We start from the raw sequence: 23,489 nt of genomic DNA on the forward strand, positions 1-23,489 counted from the left end.
AAGGAGGCTCATGTGATAAAGGTACTTATAAGTATGGTTAGCTGATAGGGTAGCTTAGAAGTTTATATTAGTTTTCAATTAATGACTGTTTAGTTAATTATGGACAATTTTCAATATTTAATGATTATGTAATTAATTAATTATGGACTCTACTTTAACTTTCATTATTTTCAATTTTTACTATAACATAGGGTTTAGAGTGAGACACAATTGAACCGGTGAGATGAGTGTACTCGAAAATGAAATGATATCAAAGGACAAAACTCAAAGGGAAAACTTGGATGTTTTTTGCTTTTTACTTTCTACTTTTTATCTTGTGACCCAATGATAGCGGACTTTGATCACTAATTATCTAATCTACGTATCTAATTTGAACCAATTTAAGATTTGGATCTCAGTTTTATAAATTATTATTTTGAAAATGATTTAGAGTAAGGATCTATTTAATATAAACTAGTAGTTATACCCGCGAGCTGAGTTGTAACATGTTCGATCTGTTCGTGTTAAGAGGATTCTTTGTCGGTATCTCTGCAAGGGTGAATGTCTGTTGATGATCCTCTGCTAATATAAAGATCTAATGTACATATTTGAAACATGTTAACTCCATAGTTTCTTCTGCAACAATATTAAGATATTTAACATTAGATAACCTTATAACAGTGGTTAAGAACTTTGATAATCTTTTAATATTAAGTTAGATATGTGAAGTCATCAAAATCTGGTTTTTCTATTTTCTATAGAATAAATTAAGCCCAAGCAATAGTGTAAAAACAAACAGTAAATTACCTTCATAAGTGAGTTAATTTGTAACTCGAATGAAGATGATCAAGAGGTCAGGAACAACTTGTTCAATCAACAATTTCTACCAATATATTTCGGTTCATTTCCTGTCAACAACAAAAGAGAAGCAATAGGCATCAGTAACATATATAATCAACAAAAAAGAGGGGAGTTGTTAATTGTTATTGATAAAGCAAACATAAAAAAAAAAAACTCTGAATTTGAAACCCTAAAATCCAAATTAGAATACCTGCTTGTTGACAGAATGGTAGCAAAGAAAAGCTACCGTTGCTTCTTTAGGCTGTACTATTGTTGCTACAGTAAACTTTGTGACCACCACAAAGATGCAGCTCACGGTGAAGAGACGGTGGTGTCATGGTTCTGGTGGTGAGATAGAAAGAGAGAGATGATACAGCTGAATGTAATTAAACTGTGGACTTGTGCAACACGTGTAAGCTTCAGAACCACAATTCCATGAATAGTAGAAAATGCTTTTTAATATATATATAATATTCAAATAAAGATGTCTTGTCTTTATGTCTTAATTTTAAATACAAAAACTTATACGAGAATAGTATCCACCAACCTATTTCATTCAAGGTAAGAAAGATTATTGCTCACGGTCACTTTAGACTTTACTACTATTCGTTATTGAGACTTCTTGAATGCATTGATTAATATTGTTCTTATGTTGACATTAATTTAATTTATGTAAGATTATTTTTCACCACTATTACACAGTTACAAAATTTTTGGATATGGGCCGGGTTGGGCACATATGCTAGTTAAAGGTTCTAACAAATTAAGTTGAAACGAGCTTAAACATGAGTTTGAGTCTAAAACCAAAATCGTTTAGTAAATGAGCTCGGTCTTCTATATCAAGCTTAACTGGGTCTTATTTGATATGATGAATATATATAACTAAAAATATATGTACATAAATATAAAATATATAATAAACAAGCTTCATAATTTCTAAATGAGTCATTTGTATTTATTGGATACTTATTATACGTTATAACAATACAACAAATTAATAATAAATGTTACACTTGGTTGTTTTGACATGTTAGACTATGATACTGTAAAATCTATATAAAAAAAGGTGATATCACGTAGACGACATTTGTTGGTTTCACATTTCATACAAAAGAAATGTGTTTACTGTTTAGATAGGTGAAATGTGGTGACGTGACTGAATCTGTCAACAAGTAGATTCAAACCAAAAGTTACAAAAATCATGATTCTTATATCCTTATGATCTTTAATCATCAATGAACATTTTTATATAATCAAATCTCATGTCTTTCATTATCATACAAATTTATAAAATAATATTTATGTACAAAAGGTTTCCATTTTTTATTTTATAACAAAACACAACATTTCTTTTAACAATCAACCTTGATTCATTTTCATAAGACTGATATTTGGATACTAGGTTTCATGAATCAAAAATCAAAATATAAGCAAGAACATATACTAAACTATACTTACTTATTGCTTGATTCAAAAATCCAATACTCTTTCTTTCAAATTCACCAAGTTGTTTATGATTTTTGAAAGAGATTTTTAGAAAATACAAAGTGTGTGTGTGTGTGTGTGAAATGGATGGCCAAAGGGGAGGAAGAAAGAAAAGATTATAACCCCCCTTATCATTTACACACTCATTAAGTCACAATCAGTTTAATCAAACTTTAGATAACTTCATTTTATTTAATTTGTGTGTAATATCGTGAAAATTTCGAGTTCAAAATGTCAATTTTTCAAAGTTAAGGGACTGAAAATGCCAAATTTCAAACCTTAAGGTTTAAAATGAAAATTCTGATTTTCTGACCCATTGCGCTACGCGATGGATCATCAGAGAGACCCATCGCGATACGCGATGGGGCTTCTGACACAGAGTGACACGTGTGCCACGTGGCACACGGTGGCACTATGTGCTGCCACGTGTCACCACGTGGCAACACTGCTGCCACGTGTCGCCACGTGGCGCGGCGCCAGCCACGTGTCAACACGTGGCAGGTCTACACGGTGAGTCATCAGACCTATATCGCGATACGCGATAGGTCTGCCCAGGGACCCATCGCGTACCGCGATGAGATCCAAATTTTTGCCTATAAATAGCGGCCAAGGGTAGCTTATTTCTACACACCAAATCTGCTCTCACTTCTCTCTAACATCTCTCTAGCCATACCTCGATAAGCGTGCCATACTTCCTCGATTAACGTGTCCCGATTCCTTGTTTGTATATCAACATTTCCTCGAAGTTCGTGCCACCCTCCACCCACATTTGACCAATATGGTGTTTGTTCTCGAAGTACGTGCCAATGTATGTTGAAGATTGGCGTTCGTCGACTTGCGTATCGAGAAAAGAATTGATCAAGAAAAGAAGCGGCGGAGTGCTGCTCAAGTCCATAGGGTTTCTAAACGCCAACGAGGTTGGCGTAACGAAAAATTCAATATAATTCAATATTATATTAAAGGCTTAAGCCTTAAGTCGAGGTTATACTCAATACCTCGATAAAAGAAAAGAAAAGAAAACTTAACAAAGAAATGAATGAAAGATTGAATATTGGATATTGTTAAATACGTATATATGTGTGTAAGTATATATATATATATATATATATATATATATATTCTTTGTTATGAAGATATTATTTAATGAATAATGAGTATTCTTAAATAATAAATGAAAATTATTACGTTTCTTGGAGTAGAAGAAACGTCTGGTTTCTATATAAACTAAAGGTTTATAAATTACTTTTAAACTAAAGGTTTTTAAGTAAAAAAAAATGAACTAAAAGTTCATCGAGGTATAAAACAAGACTAAAGGTCTTAAGCCGGATCGTGTATCCGACTAACAAATGTTTATACTCGTACTATAAGATTATTTTTCACCACTATTACACAGTTACAAAATTTTAGGATATGGGCCGGGTTGGGCACATATGCTAGTTAAAGGTTCTAACAAATTAAGTTGAAACGAGCTTAAACATGAGTTTGAGTCTAAAACCAAAATCGTTTAGTAAATGAGCTCGGTCTTCTATATCAAGCTTAACTGGGTCTTATTTGATATGATGAATATATATAACTAAAAATATATGTACATAAATATAAAATATATAATAAACAAGCTTCATAATTTCTAAATGAGTCATTTGTATTTATTGGATACTTATTATACGTTATAACAATACAACAAATTAATAATAAATGTTACACTTGGTTGTTTTGACATTTTAGACTATGATACTGTAAAATCTATATAAAAAAAGGTGATATCACGTAGACGACATTTGTTGGTTTCACATTTCATACAAAAGAAATGTGTTTACTGTTTAGATAGGTGAAATGTGGTGACGTGACTGAATCTGTCAACAAGTAGATTCAAACCAAAAGTCACAAAAATCATGATTCTTATATCCTTATAATCTTTAATCATCAAGGAACATTTTTATATAATCAAATCTCATGTCTTTCATTATCATACAAATTTATAAAATAATATTTATGTACAAAAGGTTTCCATTTTTTATTTTATAACAAAACACAACATTTCTTTTAACAATCAACCTTGATTCATTTTCATAAGACTGATATTTGGATACTAGGTTTCATGAATCAAAAATCAAAATATAAGCAAGAACATATACTAAACTATACTTACTTATTGCTTGATTCAAAAATCCAATACTCTTTCTTCCAAATTCACCAAGTTGTTTATGATTTTTGAAAGAGATTTTTAGAAAATACAAAGTGTGTGTGTGTGTGTGAAATGGATGGCCAAAGGGGAGGAAGAAAGAAAAGATTATAACTCCCCTTATCATTTACACACTCATTAAGTCACAATCAGTTTAATCAAACTTTAGATAACTTCATCTTATTTAATTTGTGTGTAATATCGTGAAAATTTCGAGTTCAAAATGTCAATTTTTCAAAGTTCAAGGACTGAAAATGCCAAATTTCAAACCTTAGGGTTTAAAATGAAAATTCTGATTTTCTGACCCATTGCGCTACGCGATGGATCATCAGAGAGACCCATCGCGATACGCGATGGGGCTTCTGACACAGAGTGACACGTGTGCCACGTGGCACACGGTGGCACTATGTGCTGCCACGTGTCACCACGTGGCAACACTGCTGCCACGTGTCGCCACGTGGCGCGGCGCCAGCCACGTGTCAACACGTGGCAGGTCTACACGGTGAGTCATCAGACCTATATCGCGATACGCGATAGGTCTGCCCAGGGACCCATCGCGTACCGCGATGAGATCCAAATTTTTGCCTATAAATAGCGGCCAAGGGTAGCTTATTTCTACACACCAAATCTGCACTCACTTCTCTCTAAGATCTCTCTAGCCATACCTCGATAAGCGTACCATACTTCCTCGATTAGCGTGTCCCAATTCCTTGTTTGTATATCAACATTTCCTCGTAGTTCGTGCCACCCTCCACCCACATTTGACCAAGATGGTGTTTGTTCTCGAAGTACGTGCCAACGTATGTTGAAGATTGGCGTTCGTCGACTTGCGTATCGAGAAAAGAATTTATCAAGAAAAGAAGCGGCGGAGTGCTGCTCAAGTCCCTAGGGTTTCTAAACGCCAACGAGGTTGGCGTAACGAAAAATTCAATATAATTCAATATTATATTAAAGGCTTAAGCCTTAAGTCGAGGTTATACTCAATACCTCGATAAAAGAAAAGAAAAGAAAACTTAACAAAGAAATGAATGAAAGATTGAATATTGGATATTGTTAAATACGTATATATGTGTGTAAGTATATATATATATATATTCTTTGTTATGAAGATATTATTTAATGAATAATGAGTATTCTTAAATAATAAATGAAAATGATTACGTTTCTTGGAGTAGAAGAAACGTCTGGTTTCTATATAAACTAAAGGTTTATAAATTACTTTTAAACTAAAGGTTTTTAAGTAAAAGAAAATGAACTAAAAGTTCATCGAGGTATAAAACAAGACTAAAGGTCTTAAGCCGGATCGTGTATCCGACTAACAAATAGGTGCGAGATAAAGAAGGGAAAGACCCTTGGACGGTGAGTGAAGCCGATCCTAAAACGATAAGGTGAATACGCCCCCAAACTTTTATAAACTTGTTTTCAAATGAGTCAAACATGTTATATGAAATATGTGTTCCTAAAACCATTATAAATAAGGGTATGAACCTAGCCCTCAGGCTGTGGTATACGTATGTCTGGATCCTTACATAGGTGGTACTACGCGGTGAATGGGCATGCCGCACCACCCTTGGTCGTAGGACGCTCTCCTGCAGGGAGTACGACCTTATGTGTATATTTACGGGTACTTAACTAAGTCGAACGTTGCGGTGTTTGATGAGGTGACCTAGAGTAGAGACTCATATTTATAATGTGTTATTTGACTTTGTTATTCCTAAGCCACGATGGGCCGAGGCAGGCGTAGTCTCGAGGGGTAATAAAGTAAAAGAAATTATTTTGCGTCAGCGTGTTCACCAGCATTCGTTGCTGACGTATTTTCTTACATTTTGCAGATGAACAAGATTAGCACTTGGAAGTGTCGAAGTGCTATATTAAATCCGATGGCTCGGATCTTTTGTATTAAACATTAAATATATAAATGGTGGTGGTTTTTGTAATGTAAAAACAAGTAATCTTTTGTACTTAAGTTTGGGAATCTTTTAAAATCCCAACTTTTGTTTATGTAAATATTTACAACTTAAATCCACAAGTTTTATAAGTCTTCCGCTAATATAACGAAACTCTGATTTATATACACTTGTGATACCAACTGTTGGTCATACTCCTAGACCTAAGATGGAGGTGTGACATTGTGACATGTTACATTCTTTAAAACATTTTCTGTATATAGGGATAGGTTATTATAAAAAGACATTGTTTCTTAGAAATTACGAGAATAATTGTGGACCATTAGATTAGGGGATCCAAGGATTAAGATCAAAAGTAACCCAAAAAGCCCAATAGTGTCTTGTTTTTGTTATTTCGTTTGAGTACTATAAGGGCAAAAGCGTCCATAGTGTGTTATAACAATATGTAACTGTCATTTCTTTCGTCAAAGTATATCCGATAATGATGGCTATTTCCTAGGCTTTTTTGAATATGTTTGAACATACCATTTATTAAATCTAGCAAACATAATTGTTGTCGAAATCGTGTTTAATTAGTGCTCGTTTAAAAAAGAGGATTAATCTTATTAAACAGGTAACGCATTGAATGGGACAATAAAAAATCTATGAAATTGTCAAGCTATAATATGATGGAACTATAATATTATGAACTACGAAATTATGAAACGAATAGGGCAATAAAAAATTTTATTTTTAGAAACAATATATATAGTTTATGCATATGCATGCATATGCATATACCCTATAAAGCTATGAGCTATTACACTATAAAGTATTTGTGATTTTAAAAAGACTATAATTATCAATAAAAGATGTAATATGAACGTAGAAACTATATATAACTATCACGGCATCACGTTATTTACGAAAATAATAGTGTTAATATTTATGAACGTGCATATGACTGTGAAACTATGATATTGTTAACTATGATATTATTAAACGAATTCATGGTGCTAGTATTTCAATAAAATCATCTGTTAGTTATGAATTGATCTCTTTATTGCGTATTGATTATTTATTATCTGGATTATGATAATATGCATAATAGTTCTAATTGAATAAACTTTTATGTGATAATATGCATACACGATTTTAAAACAGGATTGATAAGTTTGGTGTTTAACATAAAATTAATAATAATACGATTTTTAAAATGTTTAATTATTAACATAATATTATTAATTATCTGGATTCTTAATATTATTATTATTATTATTATTAAGCTTATTGTGTATTGATTATTTATTATAGAGGTTTGTGATAATATGTTAAAGGTTGTTATTTATAACGGTTTAACGGGTTTGAGATGCAATTTAAAAAATAAGTTTAATCAATATATTTTTTTAAGTGACTTTAAATTATAAATGCCATCCTTTAATTTTAATCAATATCTAAAATTAATTTTAATCTGCTCAACTTATTTTTTGGGTCTGTGTTATCTATCTATTCTAATAAAAGCCTACCATTTTTGCTACTTTTCAATACCATAGCATTCCTCATCTTTTTTTCAACCAATTTTCATATATGGTTCTTATCTTTTAAGTCATATTAATACATGACATTAAAATTAGGTTTATTCCAACTAAATCCATTACTACATATAATAAGTAATCTTCATATGGATTGACAATAGACGATTAGTGAATTTTGAAGTGTTAATTAAAGTGTTTATTATGGTTTATATTCAAAATAATAAACAATAAACATTCGACTCTATGTGGAAACAATCGACTTTGACTAAATCATGATAACGTCAGCGGCTAAGGCTTAGCCTTTAATACCTAAAAATACATATTATTTTAAAACTGAAAATTTTCGGGTTGACCCAAAACCTGGAATTCGGACCCAAGAACCAACCCGAATTACTTCGGTTCAGGTTCGGGTTAGTATTTTCTTGGGTTCGAGTTTATCGGGTCGAGTTAGTTTGGGTTCAGGTACAGGTTTTTTTGGGTTGGATTTCATGTTATAGGTAAACGTGACAGCCATACTTTCAACAATTATAAGTAAGAATCACTACCTTCACTTTATGCAAACTTAAATCTTCTAATATTCTTCTAACTCATAATAATCGCGGTTATTTGAACATGGTTTTAATGTTAGTATGTATTTTTCATTTTCCTGGAAATTACATTCATATGAAATAAACAAATCATTTTGTTACATTTTAGTTTTCGGTTGTTATGTTGCTTGATTATACAATTTTTTATTGTAAAATATAAAGTCAATTAAAAATTTGTCATACACAGAATATTAATGACAACAAATTTATCATGATCAATCAATTTCAAATTGTAAAGATATTAAGGATGATTATATCATCAAAGTTCAGGTATATGGTTTTTGGCAATTAAAAAACATGTATTTTTCATTTTCCTGGAAATTGCATTCGTATGAAATAAACAAATCATTTTGTTATATTTAATTTTCTGTTGTTGTGTTGCTTGATTATGCAATTTTTAATTGTAAAATATAAAGTCAATTAAACATTTGTCATGCACAGAATATTAATGAGAATAACAAATTTATCATGATCAATCAATTTCAAATTATAAAGATACTAATGATGATTATATCATCAAAGTTCAGGTATATGGTTTTTAGGATGATTATGTTTTTTTATATAAATATGAGCAGATGTTCTCAAATGACATCATATTAATTGATTAAAAGCTATGATATTTATATGTATGAATATTTTTTTATTAGTATCATGGATATATATTATCATTTATCTAGAGTTGTATGTACTTTGAGAACCTTTTTTTATCACACGGACAACTATATATGATTATATCAAGAATTATAAGCTGGTCTTAGTTTATTAAGAGTTACAAGCAGACATGAACTAAAGATTTTGATTTTTGATAAATATATATATATATATATATATTTAAGGATTTTTAGAGAGAATTGAATACCTTAGGGCTTAGACTTAACTTATTTAGGTCACATACTATAATGGTATTTCCCTTACATATAATGTAAAATGTATACTTGCTAATACAATCACAAATATAATGTAAAATGAAGTTTTTACCTATTTGTAACACATTTGTGTAATATTAGTTATGTAATTTTAATTTAATTGTAATTGTATTAACAATATATGATCATTTTGTTGAGTGTATTTCACTTAATGGTCAAAGTTTAAAATTTCCAACAATTACACGTGTAATACATGAGCCTCAAATTAGTATTAATAATATAGAACAAATAAGAAGGTCAACGTACAAATAAAATTAACGTGTTAAACGTGAGAATCTAGTAGAGTAATTATATATACAAGTAGAGTAATTATGTAATTACATCATAGAGTAATTACATAATTACTCTACTTGTATTTATAATTACTCTACTTGATTCTCACATTTAGCGCGTTAATTTCATTTGTATATGATCCAAACCCGTATATGATCCAAACCCATAGAACAGGAAATATACTATATTCATTTAAATAAACCTACAAGATACACTAAGGTGCTGTTTGTTTTTGCAGACATAAACTGTCTGCAAGCTGATTTCATCTGTTTTCATGTCTGCAACTGAAGATGTGGTCTGAAGATCTGCAAGCTGAAAATATAAGACTGTTTGTTTTTATAAGCTGATACTGTCTGCATAACTGTCAAACTTATCTCACAAGATAGAAGTCATTTATTCAGATCTGTTTAAAAAAAACCAGTAATCGGCGACACCTAAATTTAAACGACAATAAACAACTCGACCAATCATATCAACTAACAATACAGTTAACAGAATCGAAAATAGACACTAAAAGCAAATTTCATCAGCAAATACACACCTCAAATAGCTGAATAAACACTAGAAGCCTAATTTACCAGAAACAAAATTAATAATCAGTGACATCTAACTTTCATCGGCGATAATCAAATCAACTAATAATCAGATCGACTAAAATACAGTTAACAGGATCCAAAACTAGACACTATAAGCTAATTTAATCATCAAACACACTTCAAATAGCTACATAAACACTAGAAACTGAATCACAAACCTAATTAATCATTAACAAAATAAACTAATTAGATCAATATAAGAAACAGTTAATAATAATAATATGAGATGAGTTGAGTTGAATTACCAAGGCGCGTAGAACTCAACGAGAACGCCGCGATCTTGACCGACTTCCTTCTCGAAGTTATCTTCGGTTAAAACGACGACGAGGTCGGCAACGGCCGGTGAGAATAAGAAGACGAGAGCTAGGGTTGCTGCTAGTGTCAAACAGATCGATGATCTCAAAGACATGATGATTGATAATGATATTATTATTTTGTTGAAATGACATGAAATGAATCGTGACGGGTTTAGATCAGATTTAAAGTTGGGCGTGGGTTGGTTGGGTGACTGATGTTGTGTGCGTACCTGGTCGGAGGAGAAGAGGGAGTAGGGTTTTGTGAAGATGTTATAAGAAAGAGATATGTGTCTTATTTTTGAAGAGGAAATAAGATGTGTTCAGATCTGTTTAAAAAAAAAACAAACAGTCTTCAAGGGTGACGTCTGCGCGCCTGCAGACATAAGCTCCCTTGAAGATGTTTGAAGAAAAAACAAACACCCCCTAAGTAAACTAGTTAAAAATACAAGTCACTATTATTACATTCTAAAGTTCAAACCAAGTTTAAACCCTTGGGTTTGAAGAAACATGCTAACTCAAAAAGCCCTTGAACCCAAGTCATACCTTCTTTCGCTTTCTCCTCAAGTTAGGCATAGCAGAAAAGTAACTAACAGGCCTAATCCCATCATCATCCTCTTCATTGTTTTGACTTTGACCCACCGCTAACCGTTGCATCATCTTGGCTAGTTAATGCTTCTGACCCTCTGCGGTCAGAGTCTGGTTCATTAAACGGTTCGGTTGAAGGGCTGCAACCAGATTCTCCGAGCTCCTTGTTATCCTCATCGTCTTCCAAGCAAAACCCACCTCCTATATGAAGGTAATCTTTCGATAATTCACCCTCCGGGTCATCTTTATCATTTTGACACCAGTCTTTACTCATATCCACCACATCAGCATCAACTCTGCTTCCATGATCCCCATTGACACCGGTCTCCAAACTAGTGCCAAGCGTCACCTCATGATCTTGTGTTGTAGGTTCATCGGTTTCAGAGTCTTCGTTGTATGAAGATATCACTGAATTTTTAACACGTTTTGACTGATAATAACAGTAAGTTAAATCCAAAAGTAATAAAAAACATATAACTGTTTTCCGAATCTAATGTGTGTGTTTACCTTTCGTGGTCCGAGTGTATGTTCATCATGCACTTGTTGCACATGGTCACTCTGGTTTTCTTCAAGAAAGTTTATGATTATTATTCTTCTTTTTTCTTCTTCCTCTTCCAACTGATTTACCTGTTCCTTTAACACTTGAACCTCTTTTGGTCTTTTTACTTTGTCTCTCTTGAACCGACAATTCTGACTTTTCTACATAATTATTATCTTCTGCATGCTTTACTTTCTTTCTCTTGTTCCCATTGGATGCATTTGGCTGCTCGTTGTCATCCATTAACTCCGAGCTTTTACTCCCTGCCATTCCTTTCACGGCTTTGCTTATCCTCTTGCTACGAATTTTAGCAAACCTCTCGTTAAAAGTGTAAAACGCTTCCATTCGCAATTGAGTCTGCACCAAATCAAAATGTAAAAATCAAACATTTTTCTCCTAAACTTATTAAATCAAATAAAAATTGGGATGATGAAGATGGAGCACCACATGTTTGTTGTACTCCTTTAGAACGGGTTGTAGTAACTCATCAGCCTTCTGTGCACCCCAACCAAACTTCTCAAAACACAATCTTTAGAAAACAAAGATCGACAAAAGTTAGAAACCGAGTAATGAAGTTACATTATGTATGAAAATATTTCAAAAAAAAAAAAGCTCACTTGCAAAGAACAAATAGATCTGGCTTTCCCCATGAAAAAGGTTCTGTTGACTTGTCTACTTGTGGAGACGCGTATGCAGAAACCACTGCATCACTTGGAAAAGTGGACGGAATATGCCAGTTTTTGCTCACATTTCTCTGAAAATTAAATATATTCAAAGTGAGATCAAAGATGAAGAGATCATCATGGAAATAATAATAAGAACAAGAAACAAGTTTATTTTACATGTGTGTCATGAAAATTTGCTTCAGGTCATCAACACTGGCATTTGACCCTCTTTTCCTTGTATTTGACGAGTCAACTTTACCAAGGATACTTGGATCGGGAGATTCAATCCACTCACGAAATTTATGTAGCCCGTCTTCCTCGGGAAAAGCATTTATTTCTTCAACAGAGATAAACTTGGTAAATGATTGTATATTGATTGTATATTCAATTGAGATACAATATGGTCATATATATAGATCTATACAAGACATCATTAGGGCCGGCTATTAGTGTCTAGGGATTGGCCCATGTTATACAAGTGATATCGATCAATACTCCCCCTCAAGCTAAGGCCGGGGACCAATTCTTAGCTTGGACTTCAAAAAGAGAAAACGTTCTGATGGTAGTGGCTTTGTGAAAATGTCAGCAATCTGATCATGTGTGGAAATAAACTGAACAAATAACTTCCTTTGAGCAACCTTCTCTCGAACAAAATGAAAGTCTACTTCCACATGCTTTGTTCTGGCATGGAAGACTGGATTGGCAGATAGGTATGTGGCTCCTAGATTATCACACCATAGGATTGGAGCAATCTGCATTGGGACACGTAGTTCTCTCAACAATGTTTCAAGCCAAGTTAATTCAGCAACCGTGTCAGCCAAGGCCTTGTATTCAGATTCCGTGGATGACCGAGATACAGTTTTTTGTTTTCTAGCTGACCATGAGATTAGATTCGACCCAAGATATATTGCATATCCCCCCGTGGATCGACGGTCATCCGGACACCCAGCCCAGTCGGCATCAGAAAATGCAGTTAAATTTTGAGCGTCTGTATAGGCATGTAGAACAGGAGAAGATCTGCTAGAGAGTAAAAGACCATGATCTGCTGTCCCGTGTAGATAGCGTAAGATACGTTTAACAGCGGACCAATGATTTTCAGTGGGGGAATGCATGAACTGACAAACTTTGTTAACCGCAAAGGTGATGTCAGGTCGTGATAGGGTGACATACTGTAATGCCCCAACCATTTGTCTATACTTAACAGGATCATCAAACGGAGAACTGTCACCAAGATGAAGAGAAGCATTGGTGGTGCAAGGTGACGGCACCGGTTTGGATTGTGATAATTTTGCACGTTCCAACAATTCAGTAATGTATTTCCTTTGAGAAAGGATGATATCAGACCCTGATCGGACCACTTCAATGCCCAAAAAATAAGATAGAGGACCCATATCTTGTATAGCAAATGATTGACTAAGACGGTGCACAATGTGATCAATGGCCTGGGTGTTATTGCCTGTCAAAATAATGTCATCAACATATACCAACATATATAGTATCGTCCCATTTTGTGAATATATAAATAAAGACGGATCGGTTTTAGATCCCTTGAAACCGAGAGCAATCAAGGCAGAAGAGAGACGTTCGAACCATGCTCTAGGTGCCTGTTTGAGACCATACAAGGATTTATGTAATAGACACACGTGATTCGGTTTACCGGGGTCGATGAATCCTTGTGGTTGTTTCAGATAGACTGTTTCTTTTAGATCCCCATGTAAAAATGCATTTTGAACATCAAGTTGTCGGAGAGTCCACCGGTTTGTAACGGCTAAGGAAAGAACAACTCTGATGGTGGTGGGTTTCACCACTGGGCTAAAGGTTTCAGTGTAGTCAATGCCAGCTTGCTGATGGAAACCTTTTGCAACTAGACGCGCCTTGTATCGCTTAACTGCCCCATGTTTATCGCGTTTTACTTTATAAACCCATTTGCAATCAACCACATTAGTGTTTGGAACACGGGGAACCAAAGACCATGTACCATTACGGAGAAGTGCGGAGTATTCATCCGCCATAGCCTTACGCCAGTGAGCCTCTTTATTGGCAACGGCAAAGGAGGTGGGTTCGATGTTAGGTGGACTAGTGGAGGTATGGTATGAGGTGGGATTAAAGTATTGGTTTTGTTTGGGGTTAGGTCTTAGGTTAGCTGGTCGTTGGCGAGGTGGAGTGGGTGGAGTAGGTACGGTGGGAGTGGCAGAAGGATATGTGGTGCTGGTCTGTTGTGATGATTGTGGTTGTTGAGATGGGGTAGAGTAACGGTCGAAGGCAGAGATTGGAGTGGTTTGTGGGGCTGTACGACGAGAATAGGTATTAGTGGGCTGAGTAGTGGTGGTTTGGTCTGGTTGTGAGGATGTATCATTGGTTGTGTGAGAGGTTGGAATTTGGGCTGAAGGTGATGGTATGGTATGGGCCGGTTCTGGTGAGATAGTGGTGGCAGATTCGGGTGGGTCGGTGTGGACTGGTTCTGGTGGAATGGTGTGTGCCGGTTGTGAAGTGGTATGGTCTGCTGGTGTATCAGTTGGCATAGGAAAGGGACCGGTTGGATAAGAGGAAACATAGGGATTGATAGGTGTAGGGGGTGACTGGTCGGTAGAATTAAGTAGAAAAGGGAAGGTGTTTTCATGGAACCGAACATGACGGGCAATGTAAATGCGTTCGGAGACGGGGTCAAAACAACGATAACCATGATGAGAAGTGTTATATCCAAGGAAAACACACGGTGAAGAGCGGAAATCCATTTTATGTGGATTATAAGGACGAAGATATGGAAAGCATTGGCAGCCAAAGACACGAAGGAAGGAGAAATCAGGTGGGTGTTTGAACAAGTGCTCGAAAGGAGATATTGTGGAGTTTGTGCGAGAAGGCATGCGATTTATCAAGTAGACGGCTGTTTCAAAGGCAAAATGCCAAAAACGTTGAGGGACGGAGGCCTGTGACATTAATGTTAGACCGGTTTCAACAACGTGCCGGTGACGTCGCTCAACAATACCGTTTTGTTCGCTAGTATGGGGACAAGAGAGACGATGAGTAATGCCTATTGTGGCAAAGAAAGAGGAGAGATTTCGGAATTCTCCTCCCCAATCAGACTGTACAGTTTTAAGTTTAGTAGAAAATTGTCGTTCAGCCATAGTCACAAATTGTTTAAAAACTGCAAAGACATCAGATTTGCGTTTCAAGGGAAACAACCACATGAATTTGGAGAAATGATCAACACATAATAGAAAATAATTGTGGCCATCAAAGGAAGGTACAGGGGCTGGCCCCCAAACATCACAAAATACTAAATCCAAAACACACGTACTTTTATAATCAGAAGATAATAAATGTAGTTTGGAAGATTTTCCAACTGAACATGGATTACAATGAAAATCAAAAGTCTTAGCAGAAACAGGTAAATGATATTTAGAAAGCATTGTCTTGAATAATTGAGAATGTGGATGTCCCAATCGTTGATGCCAGGTGGTTGTTGAAGCACGAGTTGTGGAAAAAGCAACTTTTGGAATTGGCTGGTTTATTGGAAGTTTAAGAGAGTAGAGTCCACCGTCACTTGGACCCGTGAGGAGGGTAATGTGTGTAGACTTGTCCTTCACAGAAAAAAAAGTAGCATGAAATTCAAAATAGACATGATTATCTTCACAGAATTTTTGTACAGAAAGAAGGTTTTTCTTGAGGGCGGGAACATGAAGAATGTTGTTCAGGTAAAAGGTTTTGTTAGGAGAGGAAAATTTTTTTGAACCAATATGTAGAATAGGGAGGGCCGTACCGTTACCAACTTGTAGGTTATCATCACCAAAGTAAGGCTCAGCAGAGTCAAACCCTGACATATCTAATGCTCCATGGCCATTGGAACCTGTGTCTGGAAGCCAGTTTGTGTAAGCTTGTGAGCGATGGTCTGCATAGTTAGCAGACGGTTGTCGTGACCGGATGGTAGATGGGTCTCTGTTTGGGCATTGAGATGGGACATGTCCTATCCCGCACCTGTTACAAGTTCCATACACAGTATTTTGATTAGATGCCCAACTAAACTGACCTGAGTTTCGAGTTCCCTGGCTGCGATTGTAGTTGTTGATGTTTCGACCACCACGGCCACCACGGGTACCACGGCCGCGTGAGTAATGTGACTGTCCAGCCCTGTTTGTATAAAAGGCTTGAGGTGTGGAGGTTTGTGAGGAACCCGGGGCTGGTTGAAGTTGAAAACCGAGACGGGCAACCATCTGCTGAATGGCCTGAACAGTGTCAGGAGGAGCCGAGGCAGAACTTGCTGCAGTGGCAGCCGTGAAGGCTTGTACAGGGGCAACTTCAGAGGTTGGTTTCCTGATTAGAAACTCATGGTCAGCAATGAGACTGGGAAGCTCAGAGAACACAGCCCGAAAGTCTCTGGCCAGGAGGCCTTGTTTGACTCCATTATACTCTTCACGAAGACCTGCAACAACTAACATAACAACATCTTTGTCAGGCATTGGATGTCCAATATTCGCAAGGGCATTTGCGTATTCTTGTGCCCGAGCGAGATATGCAGCAGAGGTTTCATCTCCTTTCATTTGAATTTTCAGTAGCTGCGTTTTCAGTGTGAATTCTCTTGAAGAAGTATGGGGGGCATAAGCACGTTCAAGAGTAAGCCACACATCACGGGAAGTATCACCTTGAACATGCTGAAAAGAAGCTTCTGAGATGGTTGAGGTGAGTATCATGAGGACGTGGGCATCATTAGATAACCAAGCTGTGTGGTTGGGATTAGGGATGGGAACAACAGCAGCAACATCCTTGTCTGATGTTCCCTGTGATGATGAAATTGTGGATGGAGGGCAGGGAATACTCCCATCAATATAACCGAAGAGTCCATTGGTAACAAGAAGCGGCTTGATCATAGCCTTCCAATGTCCATAGTTTGTAGGAGACAAAGTGAAGGCAAACTTGTGAGAGTTGTGTGAGGTTTTCTCGGTAGTAGAGAAGGCTGCGAGGAGGGCCATTGTGTAGCCGAAAAGAAGGGATCAAGGCTTGGAAAAAGAAGAAATTGGCGGCTGATGAACAGTGACGATGAACAGTGTCACGGCTAGGGTTAGGTTGCAGGCAATTGTAATTGCTGGAAGGTGGCGGCTGATTAGGGTTAGGCTCTGATACCAAGATAAACTTGGTAAATGATTGTATATTGATTGTATATTCAATTGAGATACAATATGGTCCTATATATAGATCTATACAAGACATCATTAGGGCCGGCTATTAGTGTCTAGGGATTGGCCCATGTTATACAAGTGATATCGATCAATAAACAGCATTCACAATGCCAATTCCACTACACAATATTGCATTATATTCAGATAATCCAAAAAATATTTTGTTTCAAACTGATAACAAAGATCGTCTTACCTGATACCTTCGGTGTAATCACTCCCCAAAAGCATTGCCATACGAATTAACTTTTCTCTTGTTAAGCCAAGCTCCGTTTCAATGTCCTAAAACCATATTAATATGCAACAGATACAATAAGATTCAACTAAATTTAAATTTTACAAAAATACACTAGTTATATTTGATACATACCTTCATAAAGTATGTTTCTACATATTTTCTATCATCAAATATGTTTTTGTAAACACTTCGTGCCCCAAACAACAACACATCAGAGTCATCCGTGACAACTCCATCAACAAGCTTTTCAAGTTCCATGCATGCGCATTGAGCTTCCGCTTCCATTGGAGCAATGATATACGGCAATCCAAACATTTGAAGAAGCTCCTGAAACATATATAAACAAAATTAACTTCCTTTCTATTAGCATTTGTATCATTTGGGCTCTAAAGATGCTAAAAGACTGCTTGTGCTTACCTGGCATTCGGTAAACATATCACCACTTACAGACTCTGCATTCCGTTCAAGCCTTCTTTGTTCATCACCAAGATCGATGCTTTCCTTGTTTAAATTTGCCATTTCTTCCTCTATATTAGCCTTAGCGATTTCAACCTGCTCATCGCTCAGATCATTGATAACAAATCTGTTGGCATCTTCTTGTCTTTGCACATGAGCTGTGTTACTGTCGCGTTCCTCTGCAACCTTCTGCACAGTATCAGATTCGGATTGTGACTTGTTAGAAGAAGTTCCTTTAGGTTCTAGTGGCTCGGAAACATGGTCAACCATCTGGTCTTTAACCTCACTTTGCTGAGGCCCAGTGAGATTAACATCATGTGAACTAGAAATATGGGTTCGAGTACTAGATATATTATCAGAACTTGTGATAATGTCAGCCTTCTCTCCAAGGTTATCTTCACTAACTCTTTCTTCTTCCGTTGTTTCCACATGTCTCTCCTTGAGAATTATGATCATCACTTGCGGCTTTAACTAAATCATGGTGGTGCATTTGATCGCTTTGATACGAGGTTTCCATCTGTACTTCCATTAAATCTGGATCATTTAAAGTAGTTGCATCCACCTCAACAGATGATTTCTTTGGAAGAGCAATCTCTGAGGATAATGTTGGAATATCAATATCTTTACACGCATCAGGTGCAGATGATGCATCGATATCTATCTGGGACCTCACATCAACCCGTCTTCGTCTAATTGCTTCCTGAAAATCCATTTACTAACTCGTATTCAAATTCAAAACCACTTTCCGAACACAAATTTACGAATCTAATGACATTCTCTTAATAAATGTTAGATTGACCAATTTCTATCAAAATCCATGTAGTCGGATTTAAATCCTGATAACAACATGAAAAGAAATCTTTACATAACCAACAATTTTTAGAATCTTATTAAACTTAGCCCCCGTCCACCCAAGTAGACCCTCGAGCCGTCAACACCATACCAACATTACCAAACTCTCAATCTTCTTTCACCAAAAACCAAAACACCTTCACAAATCAAAACCACGACAGACCGAAAAACACAGTATCATTAACACCCATTTCCGAAAACAACCAAAAACCACAAAGACTTCACTACAATTTCCAACTTTATATTTTATATAATTTCCATTTCTTATTATAGACATATATATACACATATATATCTGGTTTTATTACTCCCATTAATATTATTTCTCTCTCACCTGCAAATAAATATTCATTCATATAATCGTAACTCGTTACTGATCTGAACAACCACGGATCACACCACCAATCGGCCACCGGTTCACTCTAAAGTACACTCATCTCACCGGTTCAATTGTTTCTCACTCTAAACCCTAGTTATAATAAAAATTCAAAATAATGAAAGTTAAAGTAGAGTCCATAATTAATTAATTACATAATCATTAAATATTGAAAATTGTCGATAATTAACTAAACAGTCATTAATTGAAATTTAATATAAACTTCTAAGCTACCCTATCAGCTAACAATACTTATAAGTACCTTTATCACATGAGCCTCCTTTAATGTTAATCTCAAATTTCCCGGGAATGCTTATGGCTCCACTGAAACCCAGCTTACACTTAAAAGGCAATACGTTCTTCACCACAGCCCCCCTTCCCTTGTGACGAAAGAAAGGTGAAATTTCCAGCCACCGTCACAAACGCTTGCGGTTGCAGCAAAATGGTGTTCACCTCCAAACTGGACAAGGGGGTGGAGGTTAAAGGGAAAGCCTCACAGATCCCTTGACCTGTGACGTTGACCTCATCCAATTTGATTGAGGGCAACACTCCGGTATTGAGGCTTAGCTTTAGAATCGCTTGATCTGGTTCGTACTCGAGGATGAGTGACGAAGGTAACTAGATTGTCACGTTGATTAGGTAGTCCGGGTAGATCTCTTTATATCCTGACGACGGTGAGAGTTAAAGACCCAGTGTGGTGTTAGTGTGGTGTTGCGACGTGCGGCGAGTGAGAGAGAGAGAGCGTTGTCTCTCTCTCTCACTCGCCGCACGTCGCAGCACCACACCGGGTCTACACCAATGCCATATGCTTGCATCATCAGTTTGCCATTGTCATGTGTATTCAAACTTTTGATCCAAGGCCTTGATGTAGATGATCTTAGTAAGAGCGTCCACAACGGGGTGGGTTGCCCGAGGTCCGGATACAGTTGGCAAGCGACGGACTAAGATCCACCAGACGTCACCGTTGTAGCACCAAAGTCCGCTGAAGAAGTCTGGCTCTGCAAACGCGAGAAGAACCAATAGATGTTGGCCCCTTTATATAATATTATTAATTAATAAAAATCGATTTCAACTTCCATGAACGAGATTTGGATCTGATCCATTTGAAGGAGACTAACCGCTATTGTTGCAGAAGACGGACGGTTTTTGAAGCTCCGACGAGTGGGTATCCTTTTTCAGATCTAAAATGAAAAACAGGGAAAGGGAAGTGGTGGGGATGTGGTGGGGATCAGTTTTTTTGAAAACTGATGTGACGTTCTGTGAAAGTTTGTTGTTGTGGATGCTCTAAGTGGCATACACTGATGAGACAGATTTCTCTCTCTCTCTCTCTTCGCTGATGATTCGTTTTATAGGTGTGTGACAGATTTTCAATCCCCAAAATGGCCATATATATAGCGTGCTCTCTCTCTCTCTCTCTCTCCCTCCCTCCCTCCTTCCCAAAATTACCGGGTGAGTTATTCCATGAAGCTTTTACCAGGTATAAGGATATGATCAGAAAATGCCCACATCACAATATCGAACTGTGGGAACTGGTAAAGTGCTTTGTTGATGGTTTGACGTAAGAGGACCGAAAGCATCTTAAGGCCTCGTGTAATAGTCAGTTGTTGAATCAGCCGGAGGAAGATGATTGGGAATATTTAGAGTTCATGTGTGAAGATTCCAAGGCAGAAGCAGGGGCTGAAAGAAGAAGACGGGGTAATTCGTCCAGATCGGTTAAGTCAGTCACGAGTGAGTCTGAAAGAATCGCTGAATTAGAACGTGAACTGGCTGGGTACAGAAAGGGTAAGAAGAAAGAAGTCGGTAAAGTTGGAGTGAAATTCCCGGTTTGTGAAGACTGTGGTGAACTCGGGCATAAGGCAGAAAATTGCCCCGAGTATTATGATGATGAGGAGGATGACACCGAGGAAGTTAATTATGCTTACGGGGATTCCAAAGGCCAAGGGCTCAATTCTAACACATATCACTCGGGCCTGAGGAACCACCCGAATTTTCGTTAGGGGAACGCGTCTTCTCACTTGAACCAGAACTTTCAGGGATCGAGTCAGAACAAATCGCAGGGTAATTACCGCCCGAGCGGTTATCAGCAAAGCTCGAGTAATCAGAATCGGGGGTATAACAGAGACGGTAACCGGGGGGAAAATATTCGGGTAATCAGGATCAGCATAAACGGTCCTCGGGAAATTCGGACGAGTCAGTACACTCGAAGTTGGATGTATTATTGAAAGCCATGACTGATCAAAAGGCCGAGACGAAACAACAGTTCGAGTTACGGGATAAATCATCGGAAGCAATGATGAAGCAAATTGGTCAGCTCGCTTCAGACATGGCGAAATTACAAAAGAATGCGGGTCAACTTCCGAGTGACACCACAGTCAACCCGAATCATCACAGTTCCAGTTCGAAAAAGCACGTCAACCAGGTAAGTATTTTACATAATGGTAAGAAATATGATAACAAGGTTGGGGGTCCACCACCTTTGGTTGATGGGGTGGTGGAAGAGATTGATGAAAATCTCGTCAGTGATGACGAGCCGAAACCGATTGAATTAAATAAACCTAACAAAAGTGAAACTAAAAATAATAAATCGGTTCCGAAGAATGACACCAACAACTTCAAGGATAAGGAAAAGGTGAAAACTGTTCCATATCCCGATGCTTTGTTGGAGCTATCAAAGGCGAAAATGGCATCAAAACGAGGCCCGCAACAAGAAGAAATGTGGGAAACGTTTAAACATGTCAAAATTAACATTCCTCTTTTAGATGTCATAAAACAAATTCCCGCTTATGCTAATTATTTAAAAGAATTGTGCACACAGAAAAGTAGTCATAAGATTCCTAAACAGATTGATTTTACCGACAATGTGAGTGCAATTCTTTCGGGTGCACTTCCACCCAAGCTACAAGATCCGGGAACACCCATTATACCCATACAATTGGGTGATTTTAAAATGACTCGGGCGCTTCTAGATCTTGGAGCTAGCATCAGTATTCTCCCGGGCAGTTTATACGACCAGTACAATTTTGGCCCGCTTCGTACGGCTGCCACCACGGTTTTCTTGGCCGATCAGACACCGAAACTGCCCCGAGGAATATTGACTGACGTTATTGTCAAGGTGGAAGACTTTTACTTTCCAGTTGACTTTTTAGTCCTCGATTATGTTTCGGGTGAGAGGACTAAACAGCCTACGGTTATCCTCGGTAGACCATTTGGCTACCACAAATGCCAACATTAATTGTAGAAATGGTACCGTTGACATGTCATTCGGTAACCGTAAGCTGAGAATTAATGTTTTCACGCGCGGAGATAACTCTCCGGTCGATGACGAGTGCTTTATGGCCGATGTCATTGACGAGTGCATTCCGCTATACGACTCTGTCGTCAGTTCGGATGGCACAGCGGAGACGTGTTTTTTGTTTGACAGGTCACAGGTGGAAACAGACAAGCTGCTGGAAGAAGAAGAGAAACAAATGGAGATCGCAGCTGTGCGAGGAGACAGTCCACCATGGTCAGTTCAGGTGGAACCGCTTCCCGAGAAGATTGATACTGGGTTGAAACCGTCAATGCTGGAAGCACCGAAAGTCGAGCTGAAAGAGCTCCCAAAGCATTTAAAATATGCTTTTCTTGGTAAGGATAATACATTGCCTGTTATTATAGCTTCTAACCTATCTGTTGAACAGGAAAATGCTTTGATGGAGGTGTTGGTTGCGAATAAAGAAGCAATCGGTTGGACGATAGCGGATTTGAAAGGAATCAGTCCCTCAATTGTGATGCACAAAATTTTAACAGATCCGGCTGTCAAACCCGCACATGATGCTCAGTGGAGGTTGAACCCGAACATGAGGGAAGTGGTGAAGAAGGAGGTGCTAAAATGGTTAGATGCTGGCATTATCTTTGCCATATCAGACAGCATGTGGGTGAGCCCGACACAGACAGTGCCTAAAAAGGCGGGCATCCAAGTCGTCAAGGACGACTCAGGTAACGAGGTCGCCACCCGGCCGGTAACCGGGTGGCGCATTTGTATTG

The 23,489-nt window shown here is 37.1% G+C and overlaps 1 pseudogene across 1 annotated transcript in view; it reads right to left on the reverse strand.

The window, feature by feature from the left end:
• Window positions 1-18,950, reverse strand: part of LOC143567133 (uncharacterized) — a 36,912-nt pseudogene extending 17,962 nt beyond the window's left edge. The window contains exons 1-9 of the transcript XR_013141358.1: window positions 18,200-18,950; window positions 17,915-18,109; window positions 17,741-17,826; window positions 17,645-17,666; window positions 12,538-12,726; window positions 12,326-12,462; window positions 12,153-12,237; window positions 11,678-12,065; window positions 11,075-11,600 (exon numbers count right to left, since the gene is read on the reverse strand). The product of XR_013141358.1 is annotated as an uncharacterized LOC143567133 (transcript). The remainder of the gene's footprint in view (window positions 1-11,074; window positions 11,601-11,677; window positions 12,066-12,152; window positions 12,238-12,325; window positions 12,463-12,537; window positions 12,727-17,644; window positions 17,667-17,740; window positions 17,827-17,914; window positions 18,110-18,199) is intronic.
• Between the last annotated feature and the right edge of the window lie 4,539 nt (window positions 18,951-23,489).

Source organism: Bidens hawaiensis, unplaced genomic scaffold (assembly GCF_021521415.1).
Source record: "Bidens hawaiensis isolate Kalapana, Puna unplaced genomic scaffold, B.hawaiensis_p1.1 tig00023222_1, whole genome shotgun sequence".
Taxonomy (NCBI): domain Eukaryota; kingdom Viridiplantae; phylum Streptophyta; class Magnoliopsida; order Asterales; family Asteraceae; genus Bidens; species Bidens hawaiensis.